At 40.2% G+C, this 20642-nt stretch overlaps 38 non-coding genes across 38 annotated transcripts; all 38 read left to right on the plus strand.

The window, feature by feature from the left end:
* Positions 1–102: 102 nt before the first annotated feature.
* Positions 103–242, plus strand: LOC128445318 (U4 spliceosomal RNA). Its single transcript, XR_008339402.1, has one exon. It is a non-coding gene; the product is annotated as a U4 spliceosomal RNA (small nuclear RNA).
* Positions 243–650: 408 nt separating this feature from the next.
* LOC128445314 (U4 spliceosomal RNA) lies at positions 651–790 on the plus strand. Its single transcript, XR_008339398.1, has one exon. It is a non-coding gene; the product is annotated as a U4 spliceosomal RNA (small nuclear RNA).
* A 408-nt stretch (positions 791–1198) lies between these two features.
* LOC128445247 (U4 spliceosomal RNA) lies at positions 1199–1338 on the plus strand. Its single transcript, XR_008339332.1, has one exon. It is a non-coding gene; the product is annotated as a U4 spliceosomal RNA (small nuclear RNA).
* Positions 1339–1746: 408 nt separating this feature from the next.
* On the plus strand, positions 1747–1886 carry LOC128445201 (U4 spliceosomal RNA). Its single transcript, XR_008339289.1, has one exon. It is a non-coding gene; the product is annotated as a U4 spliceosomal RNA (small nuclear RNA).
* Positions 1887–2294: 408 nt separating this feature from the next.
* Positions 2295–2434, plus strand: LOC128445330 (U4 spliceosomal RNA). The gene has a single exon (XR_008339412.1). It is a non-coding gene; the product is annotated as a U4 spliceosomal RNA (small nuclear RNA).
* Positions 2435–2842: 408 nt separating this feature from the next.
* LOC128445202 (U4 spliceosomal RNA) lies at positions 2843–2982 on the plus strand. The gene has a single exon (XR_008339290.1). It is a non-coding gene; the product is annotated as a U4 spliceosomal RNA (small nuclear RNA).
* A 408-nt stretch (positions 2983–3390) lies between these two features.
* On the plus strand, positions 3391–3530 carry LOC128445248 (U4 spliceosomal RNA). The gene has a single exon (XR_008339333.1). It is a non-coding gene; the product is annotated as a U4 spliceosomal RNA (small nuclear RNA).
* A 408-nt stretch (positions 3531–3938) lies between these two features.
* Positions 3939–4078, plus strand: LOC128445249 (U4 spliceosomal RNA). Its single transcript, XR_008339334.1, has one exon. It is a non-coding gene; the product is annotated as a U4 spliceosomal RNA (small nuclear RNA).
* A 408-nt stretch (positions 4079–4486) lies between these two features.
* On the plus strand, positions 4487–4626 carry LOC128445204 (U4 spliceosomal RNA). Its single transcript, XR_008339292.1, has one exon. It is a non-coding gene; the product is annotated as a U4 spliceosomal RNA (small nuclear RNA).
* Positions 4627–5034: 408 nt separating this feature from the next.
* Positions 5035–5174, plus strand: LOC128445251 (U4 spliceosomal RNA). The gene has a single exon (XR_008339336.1). It is a non-coding gene; the product is annotated as a U4 spliceosomal RNA (small nuclear RNA).
* A 408-nt stretch (positions 5175–5582) lies between these two features.
* On the plus strand, positions 5583–5722 carry LOC128445205 (U4 spliceosomal RNA). The gene has a single exon (XR_008339293.1). It is a non-coding gene; the product is annotated as a U4 spliceosomal RNA (small nuclear RNA).
* A 402-nt stretch (positions 5723–6124) lies between these two features.
* LOC128445206 (U4 spliceosomal RNA) lies at positions 6125–6264 on the plus strand. The gene has a single exon (XR_008339294.1). It is a non-coding gene; the product is annotated as a U4 spliceosomal RNA (small nuclear RNA).
* Positions 6265–6672: 408 nt separating this feature from the next.
* Positions 6673–6812, plus strand: LOC128445337 (U4 spliceosomal RNA). Its single transcript, XR_008339418.1, has one exon. It is a non-coding gene; the product is annotated as a U4 spliceosomal RNA (small nuclear RNA).
* Positions 6813–7220: 408 nt separating this feature from the next.
* LOC128445338 (U4 spliceosomal RNA) lies at positions 7221–7360 on the plus strand. Its single transcript, XR_008339419.1, has one exon. It is a non-coding gene; the product is annotated as a U4 spliceosomal RNA (small nuclear RNA).
* A 408-nt stretch (positions 7361–7768) lies between these two features.
* LOC128445339 (U4 spliceosomal RNA) lies at positions 7769–7908 on the plus strand. Its single transcript, XR_008339420.1, has one exon. It is a non-coding gene; the product is annotated as a U4 spliceosomal RNA (small nuclear RNA).
* Positions 7909–8316: 408 nt separating this feature from the next.
* On the plus strand, positions 8317–8456 carry LOC128445340 (U4 spliceosomal RNA). Its single transcript, XR_008339421.1, has one exon. It is a non-coding gene; the product is annotated as a U4 spliceosomal RNA (small nuclear RNA).
* Positions 8457–8864: 408 nt separating this feature from the next.
* Positions 8865–9004, plus strand: LOC128445341 (U4 spliceosomal RNA). The gene has a single exon (XR_008339422.1). It is a non-coding gene; the product is annotated as a U4 spliceosomal RNA (small nuclear RNA).
* Positions 9005–9412: 408 nt separating this feature from the next.
* LOC128445311 (U4 spliceosomal RNA) lies at positions 9413–9552 on the plus strand. The gene has a single exon (XR_008339395.1). It is a non-coding gene; the product is annotated as a U4 spliceosomal RNA (small nuclear RNA).
* Positions 9553–9960: 408 nt separating this feature from the next.
* On the plus strand, positions 9961–10100 carry LOC128445280 (U4 spliceosomal RNA). Its single transcript, XR_008339364.1, has one exon. It is a non-coding gene; the product is annotated as a U4 spliceosomal RNA (small nuclear RNA).
* A 408-nt stretch (positions 10101–10508) lies between these two features.
* LOC128445275 (U4 spliceosomal RNA) lies at positions 10509–10648 on the plus strand. The gene has a single exon (XR_008339359.1). It is a non-coding gene; the product is annotated as a U4 spliceosomal RNA (small nuclear RNA).
* Positions 10649–11056: 408 nt separating this feature from the next.
* LOC128445342 (U4 spliceosomal RNA) lies at positions 11057–11196 on the plus strand. Its single transcript, XR_008339423.1, has one exon. It is a non-coding gene; the product is annotated as a U4 spliceosomal RNA (small nuclear RNA).
* Positions 11197–11604: 408 nt separating this feature from the next.
* On the plus strand, positions 11605–11744 carry LOC128445316 (U4 spliceosomal RNA). Its single transcript, XR_008339400.1, has one exon. It is a non-coding gene; the product is annotated as a U4 spliceosomal RNA (small nuclear RNA).
* Positions 11745–12152: 408 nt separating this feature from the next.
* On the plus strand, positions 12153–12292 carry LOC128445312 (U4 spliceosomal RNA). The gene has a single exon (XR_008339396.1). It is a non-coding gene; the product is annotated as a U4 spliceosomal RNA (small nuclear RNA).
* A 408-nt stretch (positions 12293–12700) lies between these two features.
* Positions 12701–12840, plus strand: LOC128445281 (U4 spliceosomal RNA). The gene has a single exon (XR_008339365.1). It is a non-coding gene; the product is annotated as a U4 spliceosomal RNA (small nuclear RNA).
* A 408-nt stretch (positions 12841–13248) lies between these two features.
* On the plus strand, positions 13249–13388 carry LOC128445276 (U4 spliceosomal RNA). Its single transcript, XR_008339360.1, has one exon. It is a non-coding gene; the product is annotated as a U4 spliceosomal RNA (small nuclear RNA).
* A 408-nt stretch (positions 13389–13796) lies between these two features.
* Positions 13797–13936, plus strand: LOC128445344 (U4 spliceosomal RNA). The gene has a single exon (XR_008339425.1). It is a non-coding gene; the product is annotated as a U4 spliceosomal RNA (small nuclear RNA).
* A 408-nt stretch (positions 13937–14344) lies between these two features.
* On the plus strand, positions 14345–14484 carry LOC128445317 (U4 spliceosomal RNA). The gene has a single exon (XR_008339401.1). It is a non-coding gene; the product is annotated as a U4 spliceosomal RNA (small nuclear RNA).
* Positions 14485–14892: 408 nt separating this feature from the next.
* LOC128445207 (U4 spliceosomal RNA) lies at positions 14893–15032 on the plus strand. Its single transcript, XR_008339295.1, has one exon. It is a non-coding gene; the product is annotated as a U4 spliceosomal RNA (small nuclear RNA).
* Positions 15033–15434: 402 nt separating this feature from the next.
* On the plus strand, positions 15435–15574 carry LOC128445209 (U4 spliceosomal RNA). Its single transcript, XR_008339296.1, has one exon. It is a non-coding gene; the product is annotated as a U4 spliceosomal RNA (small nuclear RNA).
* Positions 15575–15982: 408 nt separating this feature from the next.
* On the plus strand, positions 15983–16122 carry LOC128445345 (U4 spliceosomal RNA). Its single transcript, XR_008339426.1, has one exon. It is a non-coding gene; the product is annotated as a U4 spliceosomal RNA (small nuclear RNA).
* Positions 16123–16530: 408 nt separating this feature from the next.
* On the plus strand, positions 16531–16670 carry LOC128445210 (U4 spliceosomal RNA). The gene has a single exon (XR_008339297.1). It is a non-coding gene; the product is annotated as a U4 spliceosomal RNA (small nuclear RNA).
* Positions 16671–17078: 408 nt separating this feature from the next.
* On the plus strand, positions 17079–17218 carry LOC128445346 (U4 spliceosomal RNA). The gene has a single exon (XR_008339427.1). It is a non-coding gene; the product is annotated as a U4 spliceosomal RNA (small nuclear RNA).
* Positions 17219–17626: 408 nt separating this feature from the next.
* Positions 17627–17766, plus strand: LOC128445211 (U4 spliceosomal RNA). The gene has a single exon (XR_008339298.1). It is a non-coding gene; the product is annotated as a U4 spliceosomal RNA (small nuclear RNA).
* A 408-nt stretch (positions 17767–18174) lies between these two features.
* On the plus strand, positions 18175–18314 carry LOC128445212 (U4 spliceosomal RNA). Its single transcript, XR_008339299.1, has one exon. It is a non-coding gene; the product is annotated as a U4 spliceosomal RNA (small nuclear RNA).
* A 408-nt stretch (positions 18315–18722) lies between these two features.
* On the plus strand, positions 18723–18862 carry LOC128445213 (U4 spliceosomal RNA). The gene has a single exon (XR_008339300.1). It is a non-coding gene; the product is annotated as a U4 spliceosomal RNA (small nuclear RNA).
* Positions 18863–19270: 408 nt separating this feature from the next.
* On the plus strand, positions 19271–19410 carry LOC128445214 (U4 spliceosomal RNA). Its single transcript, XR_008339301.1, has one exon. It is a non-coding gene; the product is annotated as a U4 spliceosomal RNA (small nuclear RNA).
* A 408-nt stretch (positions 19411–19818) lies between these two features.
* LOC128445282 (U4 spliceosomal RNA) lies at positions 19819–19958 on the plus strand. Its single transcript, XR_008339366.1, has one exon. It is a non-coding gene; the product is annotated as a U4 spliceosomal RNA (small nuclear RNA).
* Positions 19959–20366: 408 nt separating this feature from the next.
* LOC128445310 (U4 spliceosomal RNA) lies at positions 20367–20506 on the plus strand. The gene has a single exon (XR_008339394.1). It is a non-coding gene; the product is annotated as a U4 spliceosomal RNA (small nuclear RNA).
* Positions 20507–20642: the final 136 nt, after the last annotated feature.

A 20642-nucleotide genomic window follows, 5' to 3' on the forward strand; every position in this document is an offset into this window, starting at 1 on the left:
CATAACTGGTTTCACTTACTTTGGGGTCCAATATGCACTGACAAACCCTAGCACAGGGTTGTGCAGATGTTTTATACCATCCCTCTGCAAATCAGCCTCTTTATCCCTTCGCAGTGGCAGTATCGTAGCCTATGAGGTCAAACCGAGGCGTGATTATTGCTAGTTGAAAACTTTAACCAATTCCCGCCTTGACGACCTGAAATATAGTCGGCAATGGCAATTTTTGTTGGTCTCTATAGAGGCTTAAGATTGTGTGAATAATACAACTGATGAACCAACTTGTTGGGTTATGCACTGTGACCACAAGAGAATCTCTTAACAATTCAATACTAAAGTACACATGCCAAATTACTTTCGAGTGTTGCCCAAACCATAGTCACTGGGGCGACATTGAAATAATTAGCCCCACCTACCGAACTAAGTACAATCACTTAAAATATTAAACATCATCTGTTTATCCCACTTAAACATCTATTTTTTTCTATCTCAGTTAAATTGACCTGACTATTAATGAGCAAACACGACGAGTAACAGTATAACCACCTCAACATAACTGGTTTCACTTACTTTGGGGTCCAATATGCACTGACAAACCCTAGCAAAGGGTTGTGCAGATGTTTTATACCATCCCTCTGCAAATCAGCCTCTTTATCCCTTCGCAGTGGCAGTATCGTAGCCTATGAGGTCAAACCGTGGCGTGATTATTGCTAGTTGAAAACTTTAACCACTTCCCGCCTTGACGACCTGAAATATAGTCGGCAATGGCAATTTTTGTTGGTCTCTCTAGAGGCTTAAGATTGTGTGAATAATACAACTGATGAACCAACTTGTTGGGTTATGCAGTGTGACCACAAGTGAATCTCTTAACAATTCCATACTAAAGTACATACGACAAATTACTTTCCGCTGTTGTCCAAAGCAGAGTCACTGGGGCGACATTGAAATAATTAGCCCCACCTACCGAACTAAGTACAATCACTTAAAGTATTAAACATCATCTGTTTATCCCACTTAAACATCTATTTTTTCCTATCTCAGTTAAATTGACCTGACTATTAGTGAGCAAACACGACGAGTAACAGTATAACCACCTCAACATAACTGGTTTCACTTACTTTGGGGTCCAATATGCACTGACAAACCCTAGCACAGGGTTGTGCAGATGTTTTATACCATCCCTCTGCAAATCAGCCTCTTTATCCCTTCGCAGTGGCAGTATCGTAGCCTATGAGGTCAAACCGAGGCGTGATTATTGCTAGTTGAAAACTTTAACCAATTCCCGCCTTGACGACCTGAAATACAGTCGGCAATGGCAATTTTTGTTGGTCTCTCTAGAGGCTTAAGATTGTGTGAATAATACAACTGATGAACCAACTTGTTGGGATATGCTGTGTGACCACCAGTGAATCTCTTAACAATACAATACTAAAGTACATACGACAAATTACTTTCCGCTCTTGTCCAAAGCAGAGTCACTGGGGCGACATTGAAATAATTAGCCCCACCTACCGAACTAAGTACAATCACTTAAAGTATTAAACATCATCTGTTTATCCCACTTAAACATCTATTTTTTTCTATCTAAGTTAAATTGACCTGAGTATTAGTGAGCAAACACGACGAGTAACAGTTCAACCACCTCAACATAACTGGTTTCACTTACTTTGGGGTCCAATATGCACTGACAAACCCTAGCACAGGGTTGTGCAGATGTTTTATACCATCCCTCTGCAAATCAGCCTCTTTATCCCTTCGCAGTGGCAGTATCGTAGCCTATGAGGTCAAACCGAGGCGTGATTATTGCTAGTTGAAAACTTTAACCAATTCCCGCCTTGACGACCTGAAATATAGTCGGCAATGGCAATTTTTGTTGGTCTCTCTAGAGGCTTAAGATTGTGTGAATAATACAACTGATGAACCAACTTGTTGGGTTATGCTGTGTGACCACCAGTGAATCTCTTAACAATACAATACTAAAGTGCATACGACAAATTACTTTCCGCTGTTGTCCAAAGCAGAGTCACTGGGGCGACATTGAAATAATTAGCCCCACCTACCGAACTAAGTACAATCACTTAAAGTATTAAACATCATCTGTTTATCCCACTTAAACATCTATTTTTTTCTATCTCAGTTAAATTGACCTGACTATTAGTGAGCAAACACGACGAGTAACAGTATAACCACCTCAACATAACTGGTTTCACTTACTTTGGGGTCCAATATGCACTGACAAACCCTAGCAAAGGGTTGTGCAGATGTTTTATACCATCCCTCTGCAAATCAGCCTCCCTATCCCTTCGCAGTGGCAGTATCGTAGCCTATGAGGTCAAACCGAGGCGTGATTATTGCTAGTTGAAAACTTTAACCAATTCCCGCCTTGACGACCTGAAATATAGTCGGCAATGGCAATTTTTGTTGGTCTCTATAGAGGCTTAAGATTGTGTGAATAATACAACTGATGAACCAACTTGTTGGGTTATGCAGTGTGACCACAAGAGAATCTCTTAACAATTCAATACTAAAGTACACATGCCAAATTACTTTCGAGTGTTGCCCAAACCATAGTCACTGGGGCGACATTGAAATAATTAGCCCCACCTACCGAACTAAGTACAATCACTTAAAATATTAAACATCATCTGTTTATCCCACTTAAACATCTATTTTTTTCTATCTCAGTTAAATTGACCTGACTATTAATGAGCAAACACGACGAGTAACAGTATAACCACCTTAACATAACTGGTTTCACTTACTTTGGGGTCCAATATGCACTGACAAACCCTAGCAAAGGGTTGTGCAGATGTTTTATACCATCCCTCTGCAAATCAGCCTCTTTATCCCTTCGCAGTGGCAGTATCGTAGCCTATGAGGTCAAACCGAGGCGTGATTATTGCTAGTTGAAAACTTTAACCAATTCCCGCCTTGACGACCTGAAATATAGTCGGCAATGGCAATTTTTGTTGGTCTCTCTAGAGGCTTAAGATTGTGTGAATAATACAACTGATGAACCAACTTGTTGGGTTATGCTGTGTGACCACCAGTGAATCTCTTAACAATACAATACTAAAGTACATACGACAAATTACTTTCCGCTCTTGTCCAAAGCAGAGTCACTGGGGCGACATTGAAATAATTAGCCCCACCTACCGAACTAAGTACAATCACTTAAAGTATTAAACATCATCTGTTTATCCCACTTAAACATCTATTTTTTTCTATCTCAGTTAAATTGACCTGACTATTAGTGAGCAAACACGACGAGTAACAGTTCAACCACCTCAACATAACAGGTTTCACTTACTTTGGGGTCCAATATGCACTGACAAACCCTAGCACAGGGTTGTGCAGATGTTTTATACCATCCCTCTGCAAATCAGCCTCTTTATCCCTTCGCAGTGGCAGTATCGTAGCCTATGAGGTCAAACCGAGGCGTGATTATTGCTAGTTGAAAACTTTAACCAATTCCCGCCTTGACGACCTGAAATACAGTCGGCAATGGCAATTTTTGTTGGTCTCTCTAGAGGCTTAAGATTGTGTGAATAATACAACTGATGAACCAACTTGTTGGGATATGCTGTGTGACCACCAGTGAATCTCTTAACAATACAATACTAAAGTACATACGACAAATTACTTTCCGCTCTTGTCCAAAGCAGAGTCACTGGGGCGACATTGAAATAATTAGCCCCACCTACCGAACTAAGTACAATCACTTAAAGTATTAAACATCATCTGTTTATCCCACTTAAACATCTATTTTTTTCTATCTCAGTTAAATTGACCTGACTATTAGTGAGCAAACACGACGAGTAACAGTTCAACCACCTCAACATAACAGGTTTCACTTACTTTGGGGTCCAATATGCACTGACAAACCCTAGCACAGGGTTGTGCAGATGTTTTATACCATCCCTCTGCAAATCAGCCTCTTTATCCCTTCGCAGTGGCAGTATCGTAGCCTATGAGGTCAAACCGAGGCGTGATTATTGCTAGTTGAAAACTTTAACCAATTCCCGCCTTGACGACCTGAAATACAGTCGGCAATGGCAATTTTTGTTGGTCTCTCTAGAGGCTTAAGATTGTGTGAATAATACAACTGATGAACCAACTTGTTGGGTTATGCAGTGTGACCACAAGAGAATCTCTTAACAATTCAATACTAAAGTACACATGCCAAATTACTTTCGAGTGTTGCCCAAACCATAGTCACTGGGGCGACATTGAAATAATTAGCCCCACCTACCGAACTAAGTACAATCACTTAAAGTATTAAACATCATCTGTTTATCCCACTTAAACATCTATTTTTTTCTATCTCAGTTAAATTGACCTGACTATTAGTGAGCAAACACGACGAGTAACAGTATAACCACCTCAACATAACTGGTTTCACTTACTTTGGGGTCCAATATGCACTGACAAACCCTAGCAAATGGTGGTGCAGATGTTTTATACCATCCCTCTGCAAATCAGCCTCCCTATCCCTTCGCAGTGGCAGTATCGTAGCCTATGAGGTCAAACCGAGGCGTGATTATTGCTAGTTGAAAACTTTAACCAATTCCCGCCTTGACGACCTGAAATATAGTCGGCAATGGCAATTTTTGTTGGTCTCTCTAGAGGCTTAAGATTGTGTGAATAATACAACTGATGAACCAACTTGTTGGGTTATGCTGTGTGATCACCAGTGAATCTCTTAACAATACAATACTAAAGTACATACGACAAATTACTTTCCGCTCTTGTCCAAAGCAGAGTCACTGGGGCGACATTGAAATAATTAGCCCCACCTACCGAACTAAGTACAATCACTTAAAGTATTAAACATCATCTGTTTATCCCACTTAAACATCTATTTTTTTCTATCTCAGTTAAATTGACCTGACTATTAGTGAGCAAACACGACGAGTAACAGTTCAACCACCTCAACATAACAGGTTTCACTTACTTTGGGGTCCAATATGCACTGACAAACCCTAGCACAGGGTTGTGCAGATGTTTTATACCATCCCTCTGCAAATCAGCCTCTTTATCCCTTCGCAGTGGCAGTATCGTAGCCTATGAGGTCAAACCGAGGCGTGATTATTGCTAGTTGAAAACTTTAACCAATTCCCGCCTTGACGACCTGAAATACAGTCGGCAATGGCAATTTTTGTTGGTCTCTCTAGAGGCTTAAGATTGTGTGAATAATACAACTGATGAACCAACTTGTTGGGATATGCTGTGTGACCACCAGTGAATCTCTTAACAATACAATACTAAAGTACATACGACAAATTACTTTCCGCTCTTGTCCAAAGCAGAGTCACTGGGGCGACATTGAAATAATTAGCCCCACCTACCGAACTAAGTACAATCACTTAAAGTATTAAACATCATCTGTTTATCCCACTTAAACATCTATTTTTTTCTATCTCAGTTAAATTGACCTGACTATTAGTGAGCAAACACGACGAGTAACAGTTCAACCACCTCAACATAACAGGTTTCACTTACTTTGGGGTCCAATATGCACTGACAAACCCTAGCACAGGGTTGTGCAGATGTTTTATACCATCCCTCTGCAAATCAGCCTCTTTATCCCTTCGCAGTGGCAGTATCGTAGCCTATGAGGTCAAACCGAGGCGTGATTATTGCTAGTTGAAAACTTTAACCAATTCCCGCCTTGACGACCTGAAATATAGTCGGCAATGGCAATTTTTGTTGGTCTCTCTAGAGGCTTAAGATTGTGTGAATAATACAACTGATGAACCAACTTGTTGGGTTATGCTGTGTGACCGAATCTCTTAACAATACAATACTAAAGTACATACGACAAATTACTTTCCGCTGTTGTCCAAAGCAGAGTCACTGGGGCGACATTGAAATAATTAGCCCCACCTACCGAACTAAGTACAATCACTTAAAGTATTAAACATCATCTGTTTATCCCACTTAAACATCTATTTTTTTCTATCTAAGTTAAATTGACCTGAGTATTAGTGAGCAAACACGACGAGTAACAGTTCAACCACCTCAACATAACTGGTTTCACTTACTTTGGGGTCCAATATGCACTGACAAACCCTAGCACAGGGTTGTGCAGATGTTTTATACCATCCCTCTGCAAATCAGCCTCTTTATCCCTTCGCAGTGGCAGTATCGTAGCCTATGAGGTCAAACCGAGGCGTGATTATTGCTAGTTGAAAACTTTAACCAATTCCCGCCTTGACGACCTGAAATATAGTCGGCAATGGCAATTTTTGTTGGTCTCTCTAGAGGCTTAAGATTGTGTGAATAATACAACTGATGAACCAACTTGTTGGGTTATGCTGTGTGACCACCAGTGAATCTCTTAACAATACAATACTAAAGTGCATACGACAAATTACTTTCCGCTGTTGTCCAAAGCAGAGTCACTGGGGCGACATTGAAATAATTAGCCCCACCTACCGAACTAAGTACAATCACTTAAAGTATTAAACATCATCTGTTTATCCCACTTAAACATCTATTTTTTTCTATCTCAGTTAAATTGACCTGACTATTAGTGAGCAAACACGACGAGTAACAGTATAACCACCTCAACATAACTGGTTTCACTTACTTTGGGGTCCAATATGCACTGACAAACCCTAGCAAAGGGTTGTGCAGATGTTTTATACCATCCCTCTGCAAATCAGCCTCCCTATCCCTTCGCAGTGGCAGTATCGTAGCCTATGAGGTCAAACCGAGGCGTGATTATTGCTAGTTGAAAACTTTAACCAATTCCCGCCTTGACGACCTGAAATATAGTCGGCAATGGCAATTTTTGTTGGTCTCTATAGAGGCTTAAGATTGTGTGAATAATACAACTGATGAACCAACTTGTTGGGTTATGCAGTGTGACCACAAGAGAATCTCTTAACAATTCAATACTAAAGTACACATGCCAAATTACTTTCGAGTGTTGCCCAAACCATAGTCACTGGGGCGACATTGAAATAATTAGCCCCACCTACCGAACTAAGTACAATCACTTAAAATATTAAACATCATCTGTTTATCCCACTTAAACATCTATTTTTTTCTATCTCAGTTAAATTGACCTGACTATTAATGAGCAAACACGACGAGTAACAGTATAACCACCTTAACATAACTGGTTTCACTTACTTTGGGGTCCAATATGCACTGACAAACCCTAGCAAAGGGTTGTGCAGATGTTTTATACCATCCCTCTGCAAATCAGCCTCTTTATCCCTTCGCAGTGGCAGTATCGTAGCCTATGAGGTCAAACCGAGGCGTGATTATTGCTAGTTGAAAACTTTAACCAATTCCCGCCTTGACGACCTGAAATATAGTCGGCAATGGCAATTTTTGTTGGTCTCTATAGAGGCTTAAGATTGTGTGAATAATACAACTGATGAACCAACTTGTTGGGTTATGCAGTGTGACCACAAGAGAATCTCTTAACAATTCAATACTAAAGTACACATGCCAAATTACTTTCGAGTGTTGCCCAAACCATAGTCACTGGGGCGACATTGAAATAATTAGCCCCACCTACCGAACTAAGTACAATCACTTAAAATATTAAACATCATCTGTTTATCCCACTTAAACATCTATTTTTTTCTATCTCAGTTAAATTGACCTGACTATTAATGAGCAAACACGACGAGTAACAGTATAACCACCTCAACATAACTGGTTTCACTTACTTTGGGGTCCAATATGCACTGACAAACCCTAGCACAGGGTTGTGCAGATGTTTTATACCATCCCTCTGCAAATCAGCCTCTTTATCCCTTCGCAGTGGCAGTATCGTAGCCTATGAGGTCAAACCGAGGCGTGATTATTGCTAGTTGAAAACTTTAACCAATTCCCGCCTTGACGACCTGAAATATAGTCGGCAATGGCAATTTTTGTTGGTCTCTATAGAGGCTTAAGATTGTGTGAATAATACAACTGATGAACCAACTTGTTGGGTTATGCACTGTGACCACAAGAGAATCTCTTAACAATTCAATACTAAAGTACACATGCCAAATTACTTTCGAGTGTTGCCCAAACCATAGTCACTGGGGCGACATTGAAATAATTAGCCCCACCTACCGAACTAAGTACAATCACTTAAAATATTAAACATCATCTGTTTATCCCACTTAAACATCTATTTTTTTCTATCTCAGTTAAATTGACCTGACTATTAATGAGCAAACACGACGAGTAACAGTATAACCACCTCAACATAACTGGTTTCACTTACTTTGGGGTCCAATATGCACTGACAAACCCTAGCACAGGGTTGTGCAGATGTTTTATACCATCCCTCTGCAAATCAGCCTCTTTATCCCTTCGCAGTGGCAGTATCGTAGCCTATGAGGTCAAACCGAGGCGTGATTATTGCTAGTTGAAAACTTTAACCAATTCCCGCCTTGACGACCTGAAATATAGTCGGCAATGGCAATTTTTGTTGGTCTCTATAGAGGCTTAAGATTGTGTGAATAATACAACTGATGAACCAACTTGTTGGGTTATGCAGTATGACCACAAGTGAATCTCTTAACAATTACATACTAAAGTACATACGACAAATTACTTTCCGCTGTTGTCCAAAGCAGAGTCACTGGGGCGACATTGAAATAATTAGCCCCACCTACCGAACTAAGTACAATCACTTAAAGTATTAAACATCATCTGTTTATCCCACTTAAACATCTATTTTTTTCTATCTCAGTTAAATTGACCTGACTATTAGTGAGCAAACACGACGAGTAACAGTATAACCACCTCAACATAACTGGTTTCACTTACTTTGGGGTCCAATATGCACTGACAAACCCTAGCACAGGGTTGTGCAGATGTTTTATACCATCCCTCTGCAAATCAGCCTCTTTATCCCTTCGCAGTGGCAGTATCGTAGCCTATGAGGTCAAACCGAGGCGTGATTATTGCTAGTTGAAAACTTTAACCAATTCCCGCCTTGACGACCTGAAATATAGTCGGCAATGGCAATTTTTGTTGGTCTCTATAGAGGCTTAAGATTGTGTGAATAATACAACTGATGAACCAACTTGTTGGGTTATGCAGTGTGACCACAAGAGAATCTCTTAACAATTCAATACTAAAGTACACATGCCAAATTACTTTCGAGTGTTGCCCAAACCATAGTCACTGGGGCGACATTGAAATAATTAGCCCCACCTACCGAACTAAGTACAATCACTTAAAATATTAAACATCATCTGTTTATCCCACTTAAACATCTATTTTTTTCTATCTCAGTTAAATTGACCTGACTATTAATGAGCAAACACGACGAGTAACAGTATAACCACCTTAACATAACTGGTTTCACTTACTTTGGGGTCCAATATGCACTGACAAACCCTAGCAAAGGGTTGTGCAGATGTTTTATACCATCCCTCTGCAAATCAGCCTCTTTATCCCTTCGCAGTGGCAGTATCGTAGCCTATGAGGTGAATCCGAGGCGTGATTATTGCTAGTTGAAAACTTTAACCAATTCCGGCCTTGACGACCTGAAATACAGTCGGCAATGGCAATTTTTGTTGGTCTCTCTAGAGGCTTAAGATTGTGTGAATAATACAACTGATGAACCAACTTGTTGGGTTATGCTGTGTGACCACCAGTGAATCTCTTAACAATACAATACTAAAGTACATACGACAAATTACTTTCCGCTCTTGTCCAAAGCAGAGTCACTGGGGCGACATTGAAATAATTAGCCCCACCTACCGAACTAAGTACAATCACTTAAAGTATTAAACATCATCTGTTTATCCCACTTAAACATCTATTTTTTTCTATCTCAGTTAAATTGACCTGACTATTAGTGAGCAAACACGACGAGTAACAGTTCAACCACCTCAACATAACTGGTTTCACTTACTTTGGGGTCCAATATGCACTGACAAACCCTAGCACAGGGTTGTGCAGATGTTTTATACCATCCCTCTGCAAATCAGCCTCTTTATCCCTTCGCAGTGGCAGTATCGTAGCCTATGAGGTCAAACCGAGGCGTGATTATTGCTAGTTGAAAACTTTAACCAATTCCTGCCTTGACGACCTGAAATATAGTCGGCAATGGCAATTTTTGTTGGTCTCTATAGAGGCTTAAGATTGTGTGAATAATACAACTGATGAACCAACTTGTTGGGTTACGCAGTGTGACCACAAGAGAATCTCTTAACAATTCAATACTAAAGTACACATGCCAAATTACTTTCGAGTGTTGCCCAAACCATAGTCACTGGGGCGACATTGAAATAATTAGCCCCACCTACCGAACTAAGTACAATCACTTAAAATATTAAACATCATCTGTTTATCCCACTTAAACATCTATTTTTTTCTATCTCAGTTAAATTGACCTGACTATTAATGAGCAAACACGACGAGTAACAGTATAACCACCTCAACATAACTGGTTTCACTTACTTTGGGGTCCAATATGCACTGACAAACCCTAGCAAAGGGTTGTGCAGATGTTTTATACCATCCCTCTGCAAATCAGCCTCTTTATCCCTTCGCAGTGGCAGTATCGTAGCCTATGAGGTCAAACCGAGGCGTGATTATTGCTAGTTGAAAATTTTAACCAATTCCCGCCTTGACGACCTGAAATACAGTCGGCAATGGCAATTTTTGTTGGTCTCTCTAGAGGCTTAAGATTGTGTGAATAATACAACTGATGAACCAACTTGTTGGGTTATGCTGTGTGACCACCAGTGAATCTCTTAACAATACAATACTAAAGTACATACGACAAATTACTTTCCGCTCTTGTCCAAAGCAGAGTCACTGGGGCGACATTGAAATAATTAGCCCCACCTACCGAACTAAGTACAATCACTTAAAGTATTAAACATCATCTGTTTATCCCACTTAAACATCTATTTTTTTCTATCTCAGTTAAATTGACCTGACTATTAGTGAGCAAACACGACGAGTAACAGTATAACCACCTCAACATAACTGGTTTCACTTACTTTGGGGTCCAATATGCACTGACAAACCCTAGCACAGGGTTGTGCAGATGTTTTATACCATCCCTCTGCAAATCAGCCTCTTTATCCCTTCGCAGTGGCAGTATCGTAGCCTATGAGGTCAAACCGAGGCGTGATTATTGCTAGTTGAAAACTTTAACCAATTCCCGCCTTGACGACCTGAAATATAGTCGGCAATGGCAATTTTTGTTGGTCTCTATAGAGGCTTAAGATTCTGTGAATAATACAACTGATGAACCAACTTGTTGGGTTATGCAGTGTGACCACAAGAGAATCTCTTAACAATTCAATACTAAAGTACACATGCCAAATTACTTTCGAGTGTTGCCCAAACCATAGTCACTGGGGCGACATTGAAATAATTAGCCCCACCTACCGAACTAAGTACAATCACTTAAAATATTAAACATCATCTGTTTATCCCACTTAAACATCTGTTTTTTTCTATCTCAGTTAAATTGACCTGACTATTAATGAGCAAACACGACGAGTAACAGTATAACCACCTTAACATAACTGGTTTCACTTACTTTGGGGTCCAATATGCACTGACAAACCCTAGCAAAGGGTTGTGCAGATGTTTTATACCATCCCTCTGCAAATCAGCCTCCCTATCCCTTCGCAGTGGCAGTATCGTAGCCTATGAGGTCAACCCGAGGCGTGATTATTGCTAGTTGAAAACTTTAACCAATTCCTGCCTTGACGACCTGAAACATAGTCAGCAATGGCAATTTTTGTTGGTCTCTCTAGAGGCTTAAGATTGTGTGAATAATACAACTGATGAACCAACTTGTTGGGTTATGCTGTGTGACCACCAGTGAATCTCTTAACAATACAATACTAAAGTACATACGACAAATTACTTTCCGCTCTTGTCCAAAGCAGAGTCACTGGGGCGACATTGAAATAATTAGCCCCACCTACCGAACTAAGTACAATCACTTAAAGTATTAAACATCATCTGTTTATCCCACTTAAACATCTATTTTTTTCTATCTCAGTTAAATTGACCTGACTATTAGTGAGCAAACACGACGAGTAACAGTATAACCACCTCAACATAACTGGTTTCACTTACTTTGGGGTCCAATATGCACTGACAAACCCTAGCAAAGGGTTGTGCAGATGTTTCATACCATCCCTCTGCAAATCAGCCTCCCTATCCCTTCGCAGTGGCAGTATCGTAGCCTATGAGGTGAATCCGAGGCGTGATTATTGCTAGTTGAAAACTTTAACCAATTCCGGCCTTGACGACCTGAAATACAGTCGGCAATGGCAATTTTTGTTGGTCTCTCTAGAGGCTTAAGATTGTGTGAATAATACAACTGATGAACCAACTTGTTGGGTTATGCTGTGTGACCACCAGTGAATCTCTTAACAATACAATACTAAAGTACATACGACAAATTACTTTCCGCTCTTGTCCAAAGCAGAGTCACTGGGGCGACATTGAAATAATTAGCCCCACCTACCGAACTAAGTACAATCACTTAAAGTATTAAACATCATCTGTTTATCCCACTTAAACATCTATTTTTTTCTATCTCAGTTAAATTGACCTGACTATTAGTGAGCAAACACGACGAGTAACAGTTCAACCACCTCAACATAACTGGTTTCACTTACTTTGGGGTCCAATATGCACTGACAAACCCTAGCACAGGGTTGTGCAGATGTTTTATACCATCCCTCTGCAAATCAGCCTCTTTATCCCTTCGCAGTGGCAGTATCGTAGCCTATGAGGTCAAACCGAGGCGTGATTATTGCTAGTTGAAAACTTTAACCAATTCCTGCCTTGACGACCTGAAATATAGTCGGCAATGGCAATTTTTGTTGGTCTCTATAGAGGCTTAAGATTGTGTGAATAATACAACTGATGAACCAACTTGTTGGGTTACGCAGTGTGACCACAAGAGAATCTCTTAACAATTCAATACTAAAGTACACATGCCAAATTACTTTCGAGTGTTGCCCAAACCATAGTCACTGGGGCGACATTGAAATAATTAGCCCCACCTACCGAACTAAGTACAATCACTTAAAATATTAAACATCATCTGTTTATCCCACTTAAACATCTATTTTTTTCTATCTCAGTTAAATTGACCTGACTATTAATGAGCAAACACGACGAGTAACAGTATAACCACCTCAACATAACTGGTTTCACTTACTTTGGGGTCCAATATGCACTGACAAACCCTAGCAAAGGGTTGTGCAGATGTTTTATACCATCCCTCTGCAAATCAGCCTCTTTATCCCTTCGCAGTGGCAGTATCGTAGCCTATGAGGTCAAACCGAGGCGTGATTATTGCTAGTTGAAAATTTTAACCAATTCCCGCCTTGACGACCTGAAATACAGTCGGCAATGGCAATTTTTGTTGGTCTCTCTAGAGGCTTAAGATTGTGTGAATAATACAACTGATGAACCAACTTGTTGGGTTATGCTGTGTGACCACCAGTGAATCTCTTAACAATACAATACTAAAGTACATACGACAAATTACTTTCCGCTCTTGTCCAAAGCAGAGTCACTGGGGCGACATTGAAATAATTAGCCCCACCTACCGAACTAAGTACAATCACTTAAAGTATTAAACATCATCTGTTTATCCCACTTAAACATCTATTTTTTTCTATCTCAGTTAAATTGACCTGACTATTAGTGAGCAAACACGACGAGTAACAGTATAACCACCTCAACATAACTGGTTTCACTTACTTTGGGGTCCAATATGCACTGACAAACCCTAGCACAGGGTTGTGCAGATGTTTTATACCATCCCTCTGCAAATCAGCCTCTTTATCCCTTCGCAGTGGCAGTATCGTAGCCTATGAGGTCAAACCGAGGCGTGATTATTGCTAGTTGAAAACTTTAACCAATTCCCGCCTTGACGACCTGAAATATAGTCGGCAATGGCAATTTTTGTTGGTCTCTATAGAGGCTTAAGATTCTGTGAATAATACAACTGATGAACCAACTTGTTGGGTTATGCAGTGTGACCACAAGAGAATCTCTTAACAATTCAATACTAAAGTACACATGCCAAATTACTTTCGAGTGTTGCCCAAACCATAGTCACTGGGGCGACATTGAAATAATTAGCCCCACCTACCGAACTAAGTACAATCACTTAAAATATTAAACATCATCTGTTTATCCCACTTAAACATCTGTTTTTTTCTATCTCAGTTAAATTGACCTGACTATTAATGAGCAAACACGACGAGTAACAGTATAACCACCTTAACATAACTGGTTTCACTTACTTTGGGGTCCAATATGCACTGACAAACCCTAGCAAAGGGTTGTGCAGATGTTTTATACCATCCCTCTGCAAATCAGCCTCCCTATCCCTTCGCAGTGGCAGTATCGTAGCCTATGAGGTCAACCCGAGGCGTGATTATTGCTAGTTGAAAACTTTAACCAATTCCTGCCTTGACGACCTGAAACATAGTCAGCAATGGCAATTTTTGTTGGTCTCTCTAGAGGCTTAAGATTGTGTGAATAATACAACTGATGAACCAACTTGTTGGGTTATGCTGTGTGACCACCAGTGAATCTCTTAACAATACAATACTAAAGTACATACGACAAATTACTTTCCGCTCTTGTCCAAAGCAGAGTCACTGGGGCGACATTGAAATAATTAGCCCCACCTACCGAACTAAGTACAATCACTTAAAGTATTAAACATCATCTGTTTATCCCACTTAAACATCTATTTTTTTCTATCTCAGTTAAATTGACCTGACTATTAGTGAGCAAACACGACGAGTAACAGTATAACCACCTCAACATAACTGGTTTCACTTACTTTGGGGTCCAATATGCACTGACAAACCCTAGCAAAGGGTTGTGCAGATGTTTCATACCATCCCTCTGCAAATCAGCCTCCCTATCCCTTCGCAGTGGCAGTATCGTAGCCTATGAGGTCAAACCGAGGCGTGATTATTGCTAGTTGAAAACTTTAACCAATTCCCGCCTTGACGACCTGAAATATAGTCGGCAATGGCAATTTTTGTTGGTCTCTCTAGAGGCTTAAGATTGTGTGAATAATACAACTGATGAACCAACTTGTTGGGTTATGCTGTGTGACCGAATCTCTTAACAATACAATACTAAAGTACATACGACAAATTACTTTCCGCTGTTGTCCAAAGCAGAGTCACTGGGGCGACATTGAAATAATTAGCCCCACCTACCGAACTAAGTACAATCACTTAAAGTATTAAACATCATCTGTTTATCCCACTTAAACATCTATTTTTTTCTATCTAAGTTAAATTGACCTGAGTATTAGTGAGCAAACACGACGAGTAACAGTTCAACCACCTCAACATAACTGGTTTCACTTACTTTGGGGTCCAATATGCACTGACAAACCCTAGCACAGGGTTGTGCAGATGTTTTATACCATCCCTCTGCAAATCAGCCTCTTTATCCCTTCGCAGTGGCAGTATCGTAGCCTATGAGGTCAAACCGAGGCGTGATTATTGCTAGTTGAAAACTTTAACCAATTCCCGCCTTGACGACCTGAAATATAGTCGGCAATGGCAATTTTTGTTGGTCTCTCTAGAGGCTTAAGATTGTGTGAATAATACAACTGATGAACCAACTTGTTGGGTTATGCTGTGTGACCACCAGTGAATCTCTTAACAATACAATACTAAAGTGCATACGACAAATTACTTTCCGCTGTTGTCCAAAGCAGAGTCACTGGGGCGACATTGAAATAATTAGCCCCACCTACCGAACTAAGTACAATCACTTAAAGTATTAAACATCATCTGTTTATCCCACTTAAACATCTATTTTTTTCTATCTCAGTTAAATTGACCTGACTATTAGTGAGCAAACACGACGAGTAACAGTATAACCACCTCAACATAACTGGTTTCACTTACTTTGGGGTCCAATATGCACTGACAAACCCTAGCAAAGGGTTGTGCAGATGTTTTATACCATCCCTCTGCAAATCAGCCTCCCTATCCCTTCGCAGTGGCAGTATCGTAGCCTATGAGGTCAAACCGAGGCGTGATTATTGCTAGTTGAAAACTTTAACCAATTCCCGCCTTGACGACCTGAAATATAGTCGGCAATGGCAATTTTTGTTGGTCTCTATAGAGGCTTAAGATTGTGTGAATAATACAACTGATGAACCAACTTGTTGGGTTATGCAGTGTGACCACAAGAGAATCTCTTAACAATTCAATACTAAAGTACACATGCCAAATTACTTTCGAGTGTTGCCCAAACCATAGTCACTGGGGCGACATTGAAATAATTAGCCCCACCTACCGAACTAAGTACAATCACTTAAAATATTAAACATCATCTGTTTATCCCACTTAAACATCTATTTTTTTCTATCTCAGTTAAATTGACCTGACTATTAATGAGCAAACACGACGAGTAACAGTATAACCACCTTAACATAACTGGTTTCACTTACTTTGGGGTCCAATATGCACTGACAAACCCTAGCAAAGGGTTGTGCAGATGTTTTATACCATCCCTCTGCAAATCAGCCTCTTTATCCCTTCGCAGTGGCAGTATCGTAGCCTATGAGGTCAAACCGAGGCGTGATTATTGCTAGTTGAAAACTTTAACCAATTCCCGCCTTGACGACCTGAAATATAGTCGGCAATGGCAATTTTTGTTGGTCTCTCTAGAGGCTTAAGATTGTGTGAATAATACAACTGATGAACCAACTTGTTGGGTTATGCTGTGTGACCACCAGTGAATCTCTTAACAATACAATACTAAAGTGCATACGACAAATTACTTTCCGCTGTTGTCCAAAGCAGAGTCACTGGGGCGACATTGAAATAATTAGCCCCACCTACCGAACTAAGTACAATCACTTAAAGTATTAAACATCATCTGTTTATCCCACTTAAACATCTATTTTTTTCTATCTCAGTTAAATTGACCTGACTATTAGTGAGCAAACACGACGAGTAACAGTATAACCACCTCAACATAACTGGTTTCACTTACTTTGGGGTCCAATATGCACTGACAAACCCTAGCAAAGGGTTGTGCAGATGTTTTATACCATCCCTCTGCAAATCAGCCTCCCTATCCCTTCGCAGTGGCAGTATCGTAGCCTATGAGGTCAAACCGAGGCGTGATTATTGCTAGTTGAAAACTTTAACCAATTCCCGCCTTGACGACCTGAAATATAGTCGGCAATGGCAATTTTTGTTGGTCTCTATAGAGGCTTAAGATTGTGTGAATAATACAACTGATGAACCAACTTGTTGGGTTATGCAGTGTGACCACAAGAGAATCTCTTAACAATTCAATACTAAAGTACACATGCCAAATTACTTTCGAGTGTTGCCCAAACCATAGTCACTGGGGCGACATTGAAATAATTAGCCCCACCTACCGAACTAAGTACAATCACTTAAAATATTAAACATCATCTGTTTATCCCACTTAAACATCTATTTTTTTCTATCTCAGTTAAATTGACCTGACTATTAATGAGCAAACACGACGAGTAACAGTATAACCACCTTAACATAACTGGTTTCACTTACTTTGGGGTCCAATATGCACTGACAAACCCTAGCAAAGGGTTGTGCAGATGTTTTATACCATCCCTCTGCAAATCAGCCTCTTTATCCCTTCGCAGTGGCAGTATCGTAGCCTATGAGGTCAAACCGAGGCGTGATTATTGCTAGTTGAAAACTTTAACCAATTCCCGCCTTGACGACCTGAAATATAGTCGGCAATGGCAATTTTTGTTGGTCTCTCTAGAGGCTTAAGATTGTGTGAATAATACAACTGATGAACCAACTTGTTGGGTTATGCTGTGTGACCACCAGTGAATCTCTTAACAATACAATACTAAAGTACATACGACAAATTACTTTCCGCTCTTGTCCAAAGCAGAGTCACTGGGGCGACATTGAAATAATTAGCCCCACCTACCGAACTAAGTACAATCACTTAAAGTATTAAACATCATCTGTTTATCCCACTTAAACATCTATTTTTTTCTATCTCAGTTAAATTGACCTGACTATTAGTGAGCAAACACGACGAGTAACAGTATAACCACCTCAACATAACTGGTTTCACTTACTTTGGGGTCCAATATGCACTGACAAACCCTAGCAAAGGGTTGTGCAGATGTTTCATACCATCCCTCTGCAAATCAGCCTCCCTATCCCTTCGCAGTGGCAGTATCGTAGCCTATGAGGTCAAACCGAGGCGTGATTATTGCTAGTTGAAAACTTTAACCAATTCCCGCCTTGACGACCTGAAATATAGTCGGCAATGGCAATTTTTGTTGGTCTCTCTAGAGGCTTAAGATTGTGTGAATAATACAACTGATGAACCAACTTGTTGGGTTATGCAGTGTGACCACAAGAGAATCTCTTAACAATTCAATACTAAAGTACACATGCCAAATTACTTTCGAGTGTTGCCCAAACCATAGTCACTGGGGCGACATTGAAATAATTAGCCCCACCTACCGAACTAAGTACAATCACTTAAAATATTAAACATCATCTGTTTATCCCACTTAAACATCTATTTTTTTCTATCTCAGTTAAATTGACCTGACTATTAATGAGCAAACACGACGAGTAACAGTATAACCACCTTAACATAACTGGTTTCACTTACTTTGGGGTCCAATATGCACTGACAAACCCTAGCAAAGGGTTGTGCAGATGTTTTATACCATCCCTCTGCAAATCAGCCTCTTTATCCCTTCGCAGTGGCAGTATCGTAGCCTATGAGGTCAAACCGAGGCGTGATTATTGCTAGTTGAAAACTTTAACCAATTCCCGCCTTGACGACCTGAAATATAGTCGGCAATGGCAATTTTTGTTGGTCTCTCTAGAGGCTTAAGATTGTGTGAATAATACAACTGATGAACCAACTTGTTGGGTTATGCTGTGTGACCACCAGTGAATCTCTTAACAATACAATACTAAAGTACATACGACAAATTACTTTCCGCTCTTGTCCAAAGCAGAGTCACTGGGGCGACATTGAAATAATTAGCCCCACCTACCGAACTAAGTACAATCACTTAAAGTATTAAACATCATCTGTTTATCCCACTTAAACATCTATTTTTTTCTATCTCAGTTAAATTGACCTGACTATTAGTGAGCAAACACGACGAGTAACAGTATAACCACCTCAACATAACTGGTTTCACTTACTTTGGGGTCCAATATGCACTGACAAACCCTAGCAAAGGGTTGTGCAGATGTTTCATACCATCCCTCTGCAAATCAGCCTCCCTATCCCTTCGCAGTGGCAGTATCGTAGCCTATGAGGTCAAACCGAGGCGTGATTATTGCTAGTTGAAAACTTTAACCAATTCCCGCCTTGACGACCTGAAATATAGTCGGCAATGGCAATTTTTGTTGGTCTCTCTAGAGGCTTAAGATTGTGTGAATAATACAACTGATGAACCAACTTGTTGGGTTATGCTGTGTGACCACCAGTGAATCTCTTAACAATACAATACTAAAGTACATGCGACAAATTACTTTCCGCTCTTGTCCAAAGCAGAGTCACTGGGGCGACATTGAAATAATTAGCCCCACCTACCGAACTAAGTACAATCACTTAAAGTATTAAACATCATCTGTTTATCCCACTTAAACATCTATTTTTTTCTATCTCAGTTAAATTGACCTGACTATTAGTGAGCAAACACGACGAGTAACAGTTCAACCACCTCAACATAACAGGTTTCACTTACTTTGGGGTCCAATATGCACTGACAAACCCTAGCACAGGGTTGTGCAGATGTTTTATACCATCCCTCTGCAAATCAGCCTCTTTATCCCTTCGCAGTGGCAGTATCGTAGCCTATGAGGTCAAACCGAGGCGTGATTATTGCTAGTTGAAAACTTTAACCAATTCCTGCCTTGACGACCTGAAATATAGTCGGCAATGGCAATTTTTGTTGGTCTCTATAGAGGCTTAAGATTGTGTGAATAATACAACTGATGAACCAACTTGTTGGGTTACGCAGTGTGACCACAAGAGAATCTCTTAACAATTCAATACTAAAGTACACATGCCAAATTACTTTCGAGTGTTGCCCAAACCATAGTCACTGGGGCGACATTGAAATAATTAGCCCCACCTACCGAACTAAGTACAATCACTTAAAATATTAAACATCATCTGTTTATCCCACTTAAACATCTATTTTTTTCTATCTCAGTTAAATTGACCTGACTATTAATGAGCAAACACGACGAGTAACAGTATAACCACCTCAACATAACTGGTTTCACTTACTTTGGGGTCCAATATGCACTGACAAACCCTAGCAAAGGGTTGTGCAGATGTTTTATACCATCCCTCTGCAAATCAGCCTCTTTATCCCTTCGCAGTGGCAGTATCGTAGCCTATGAGGTCAAACCGAGGCGTGATTATTGCTAGTTGAAAATTTTAACCAATTCCCGCCTTGACGACCTGAAATACAGTCGGCAATGGCAATTTTTGTTGGTTTCTCTAGAGGCTTAAGATTGTGTGAATAATACAACTGATGAACCAACTTGTTGGGTTATGCTGTGTGACCACCAGTGAATCTCTTAACAATACAATACTAAAGTACATACGACAAATTACTTTCCGCTCTTGTCCAAAGCAGAGTC

Source organism: Pleuronectes platessa, chromosome 7 (assembly GCF_947347685.1).
Source record: "Pleuronectes platessa chromosome 7, fPlePla1.1, whole genome shotgun sequence".
NCBI lineage: Eukaryota > Metazoa > Chordata > Actinopteri > Pleuronectiformes > Pleuronectidae > Pleuronectes > Pleuronectes platessa.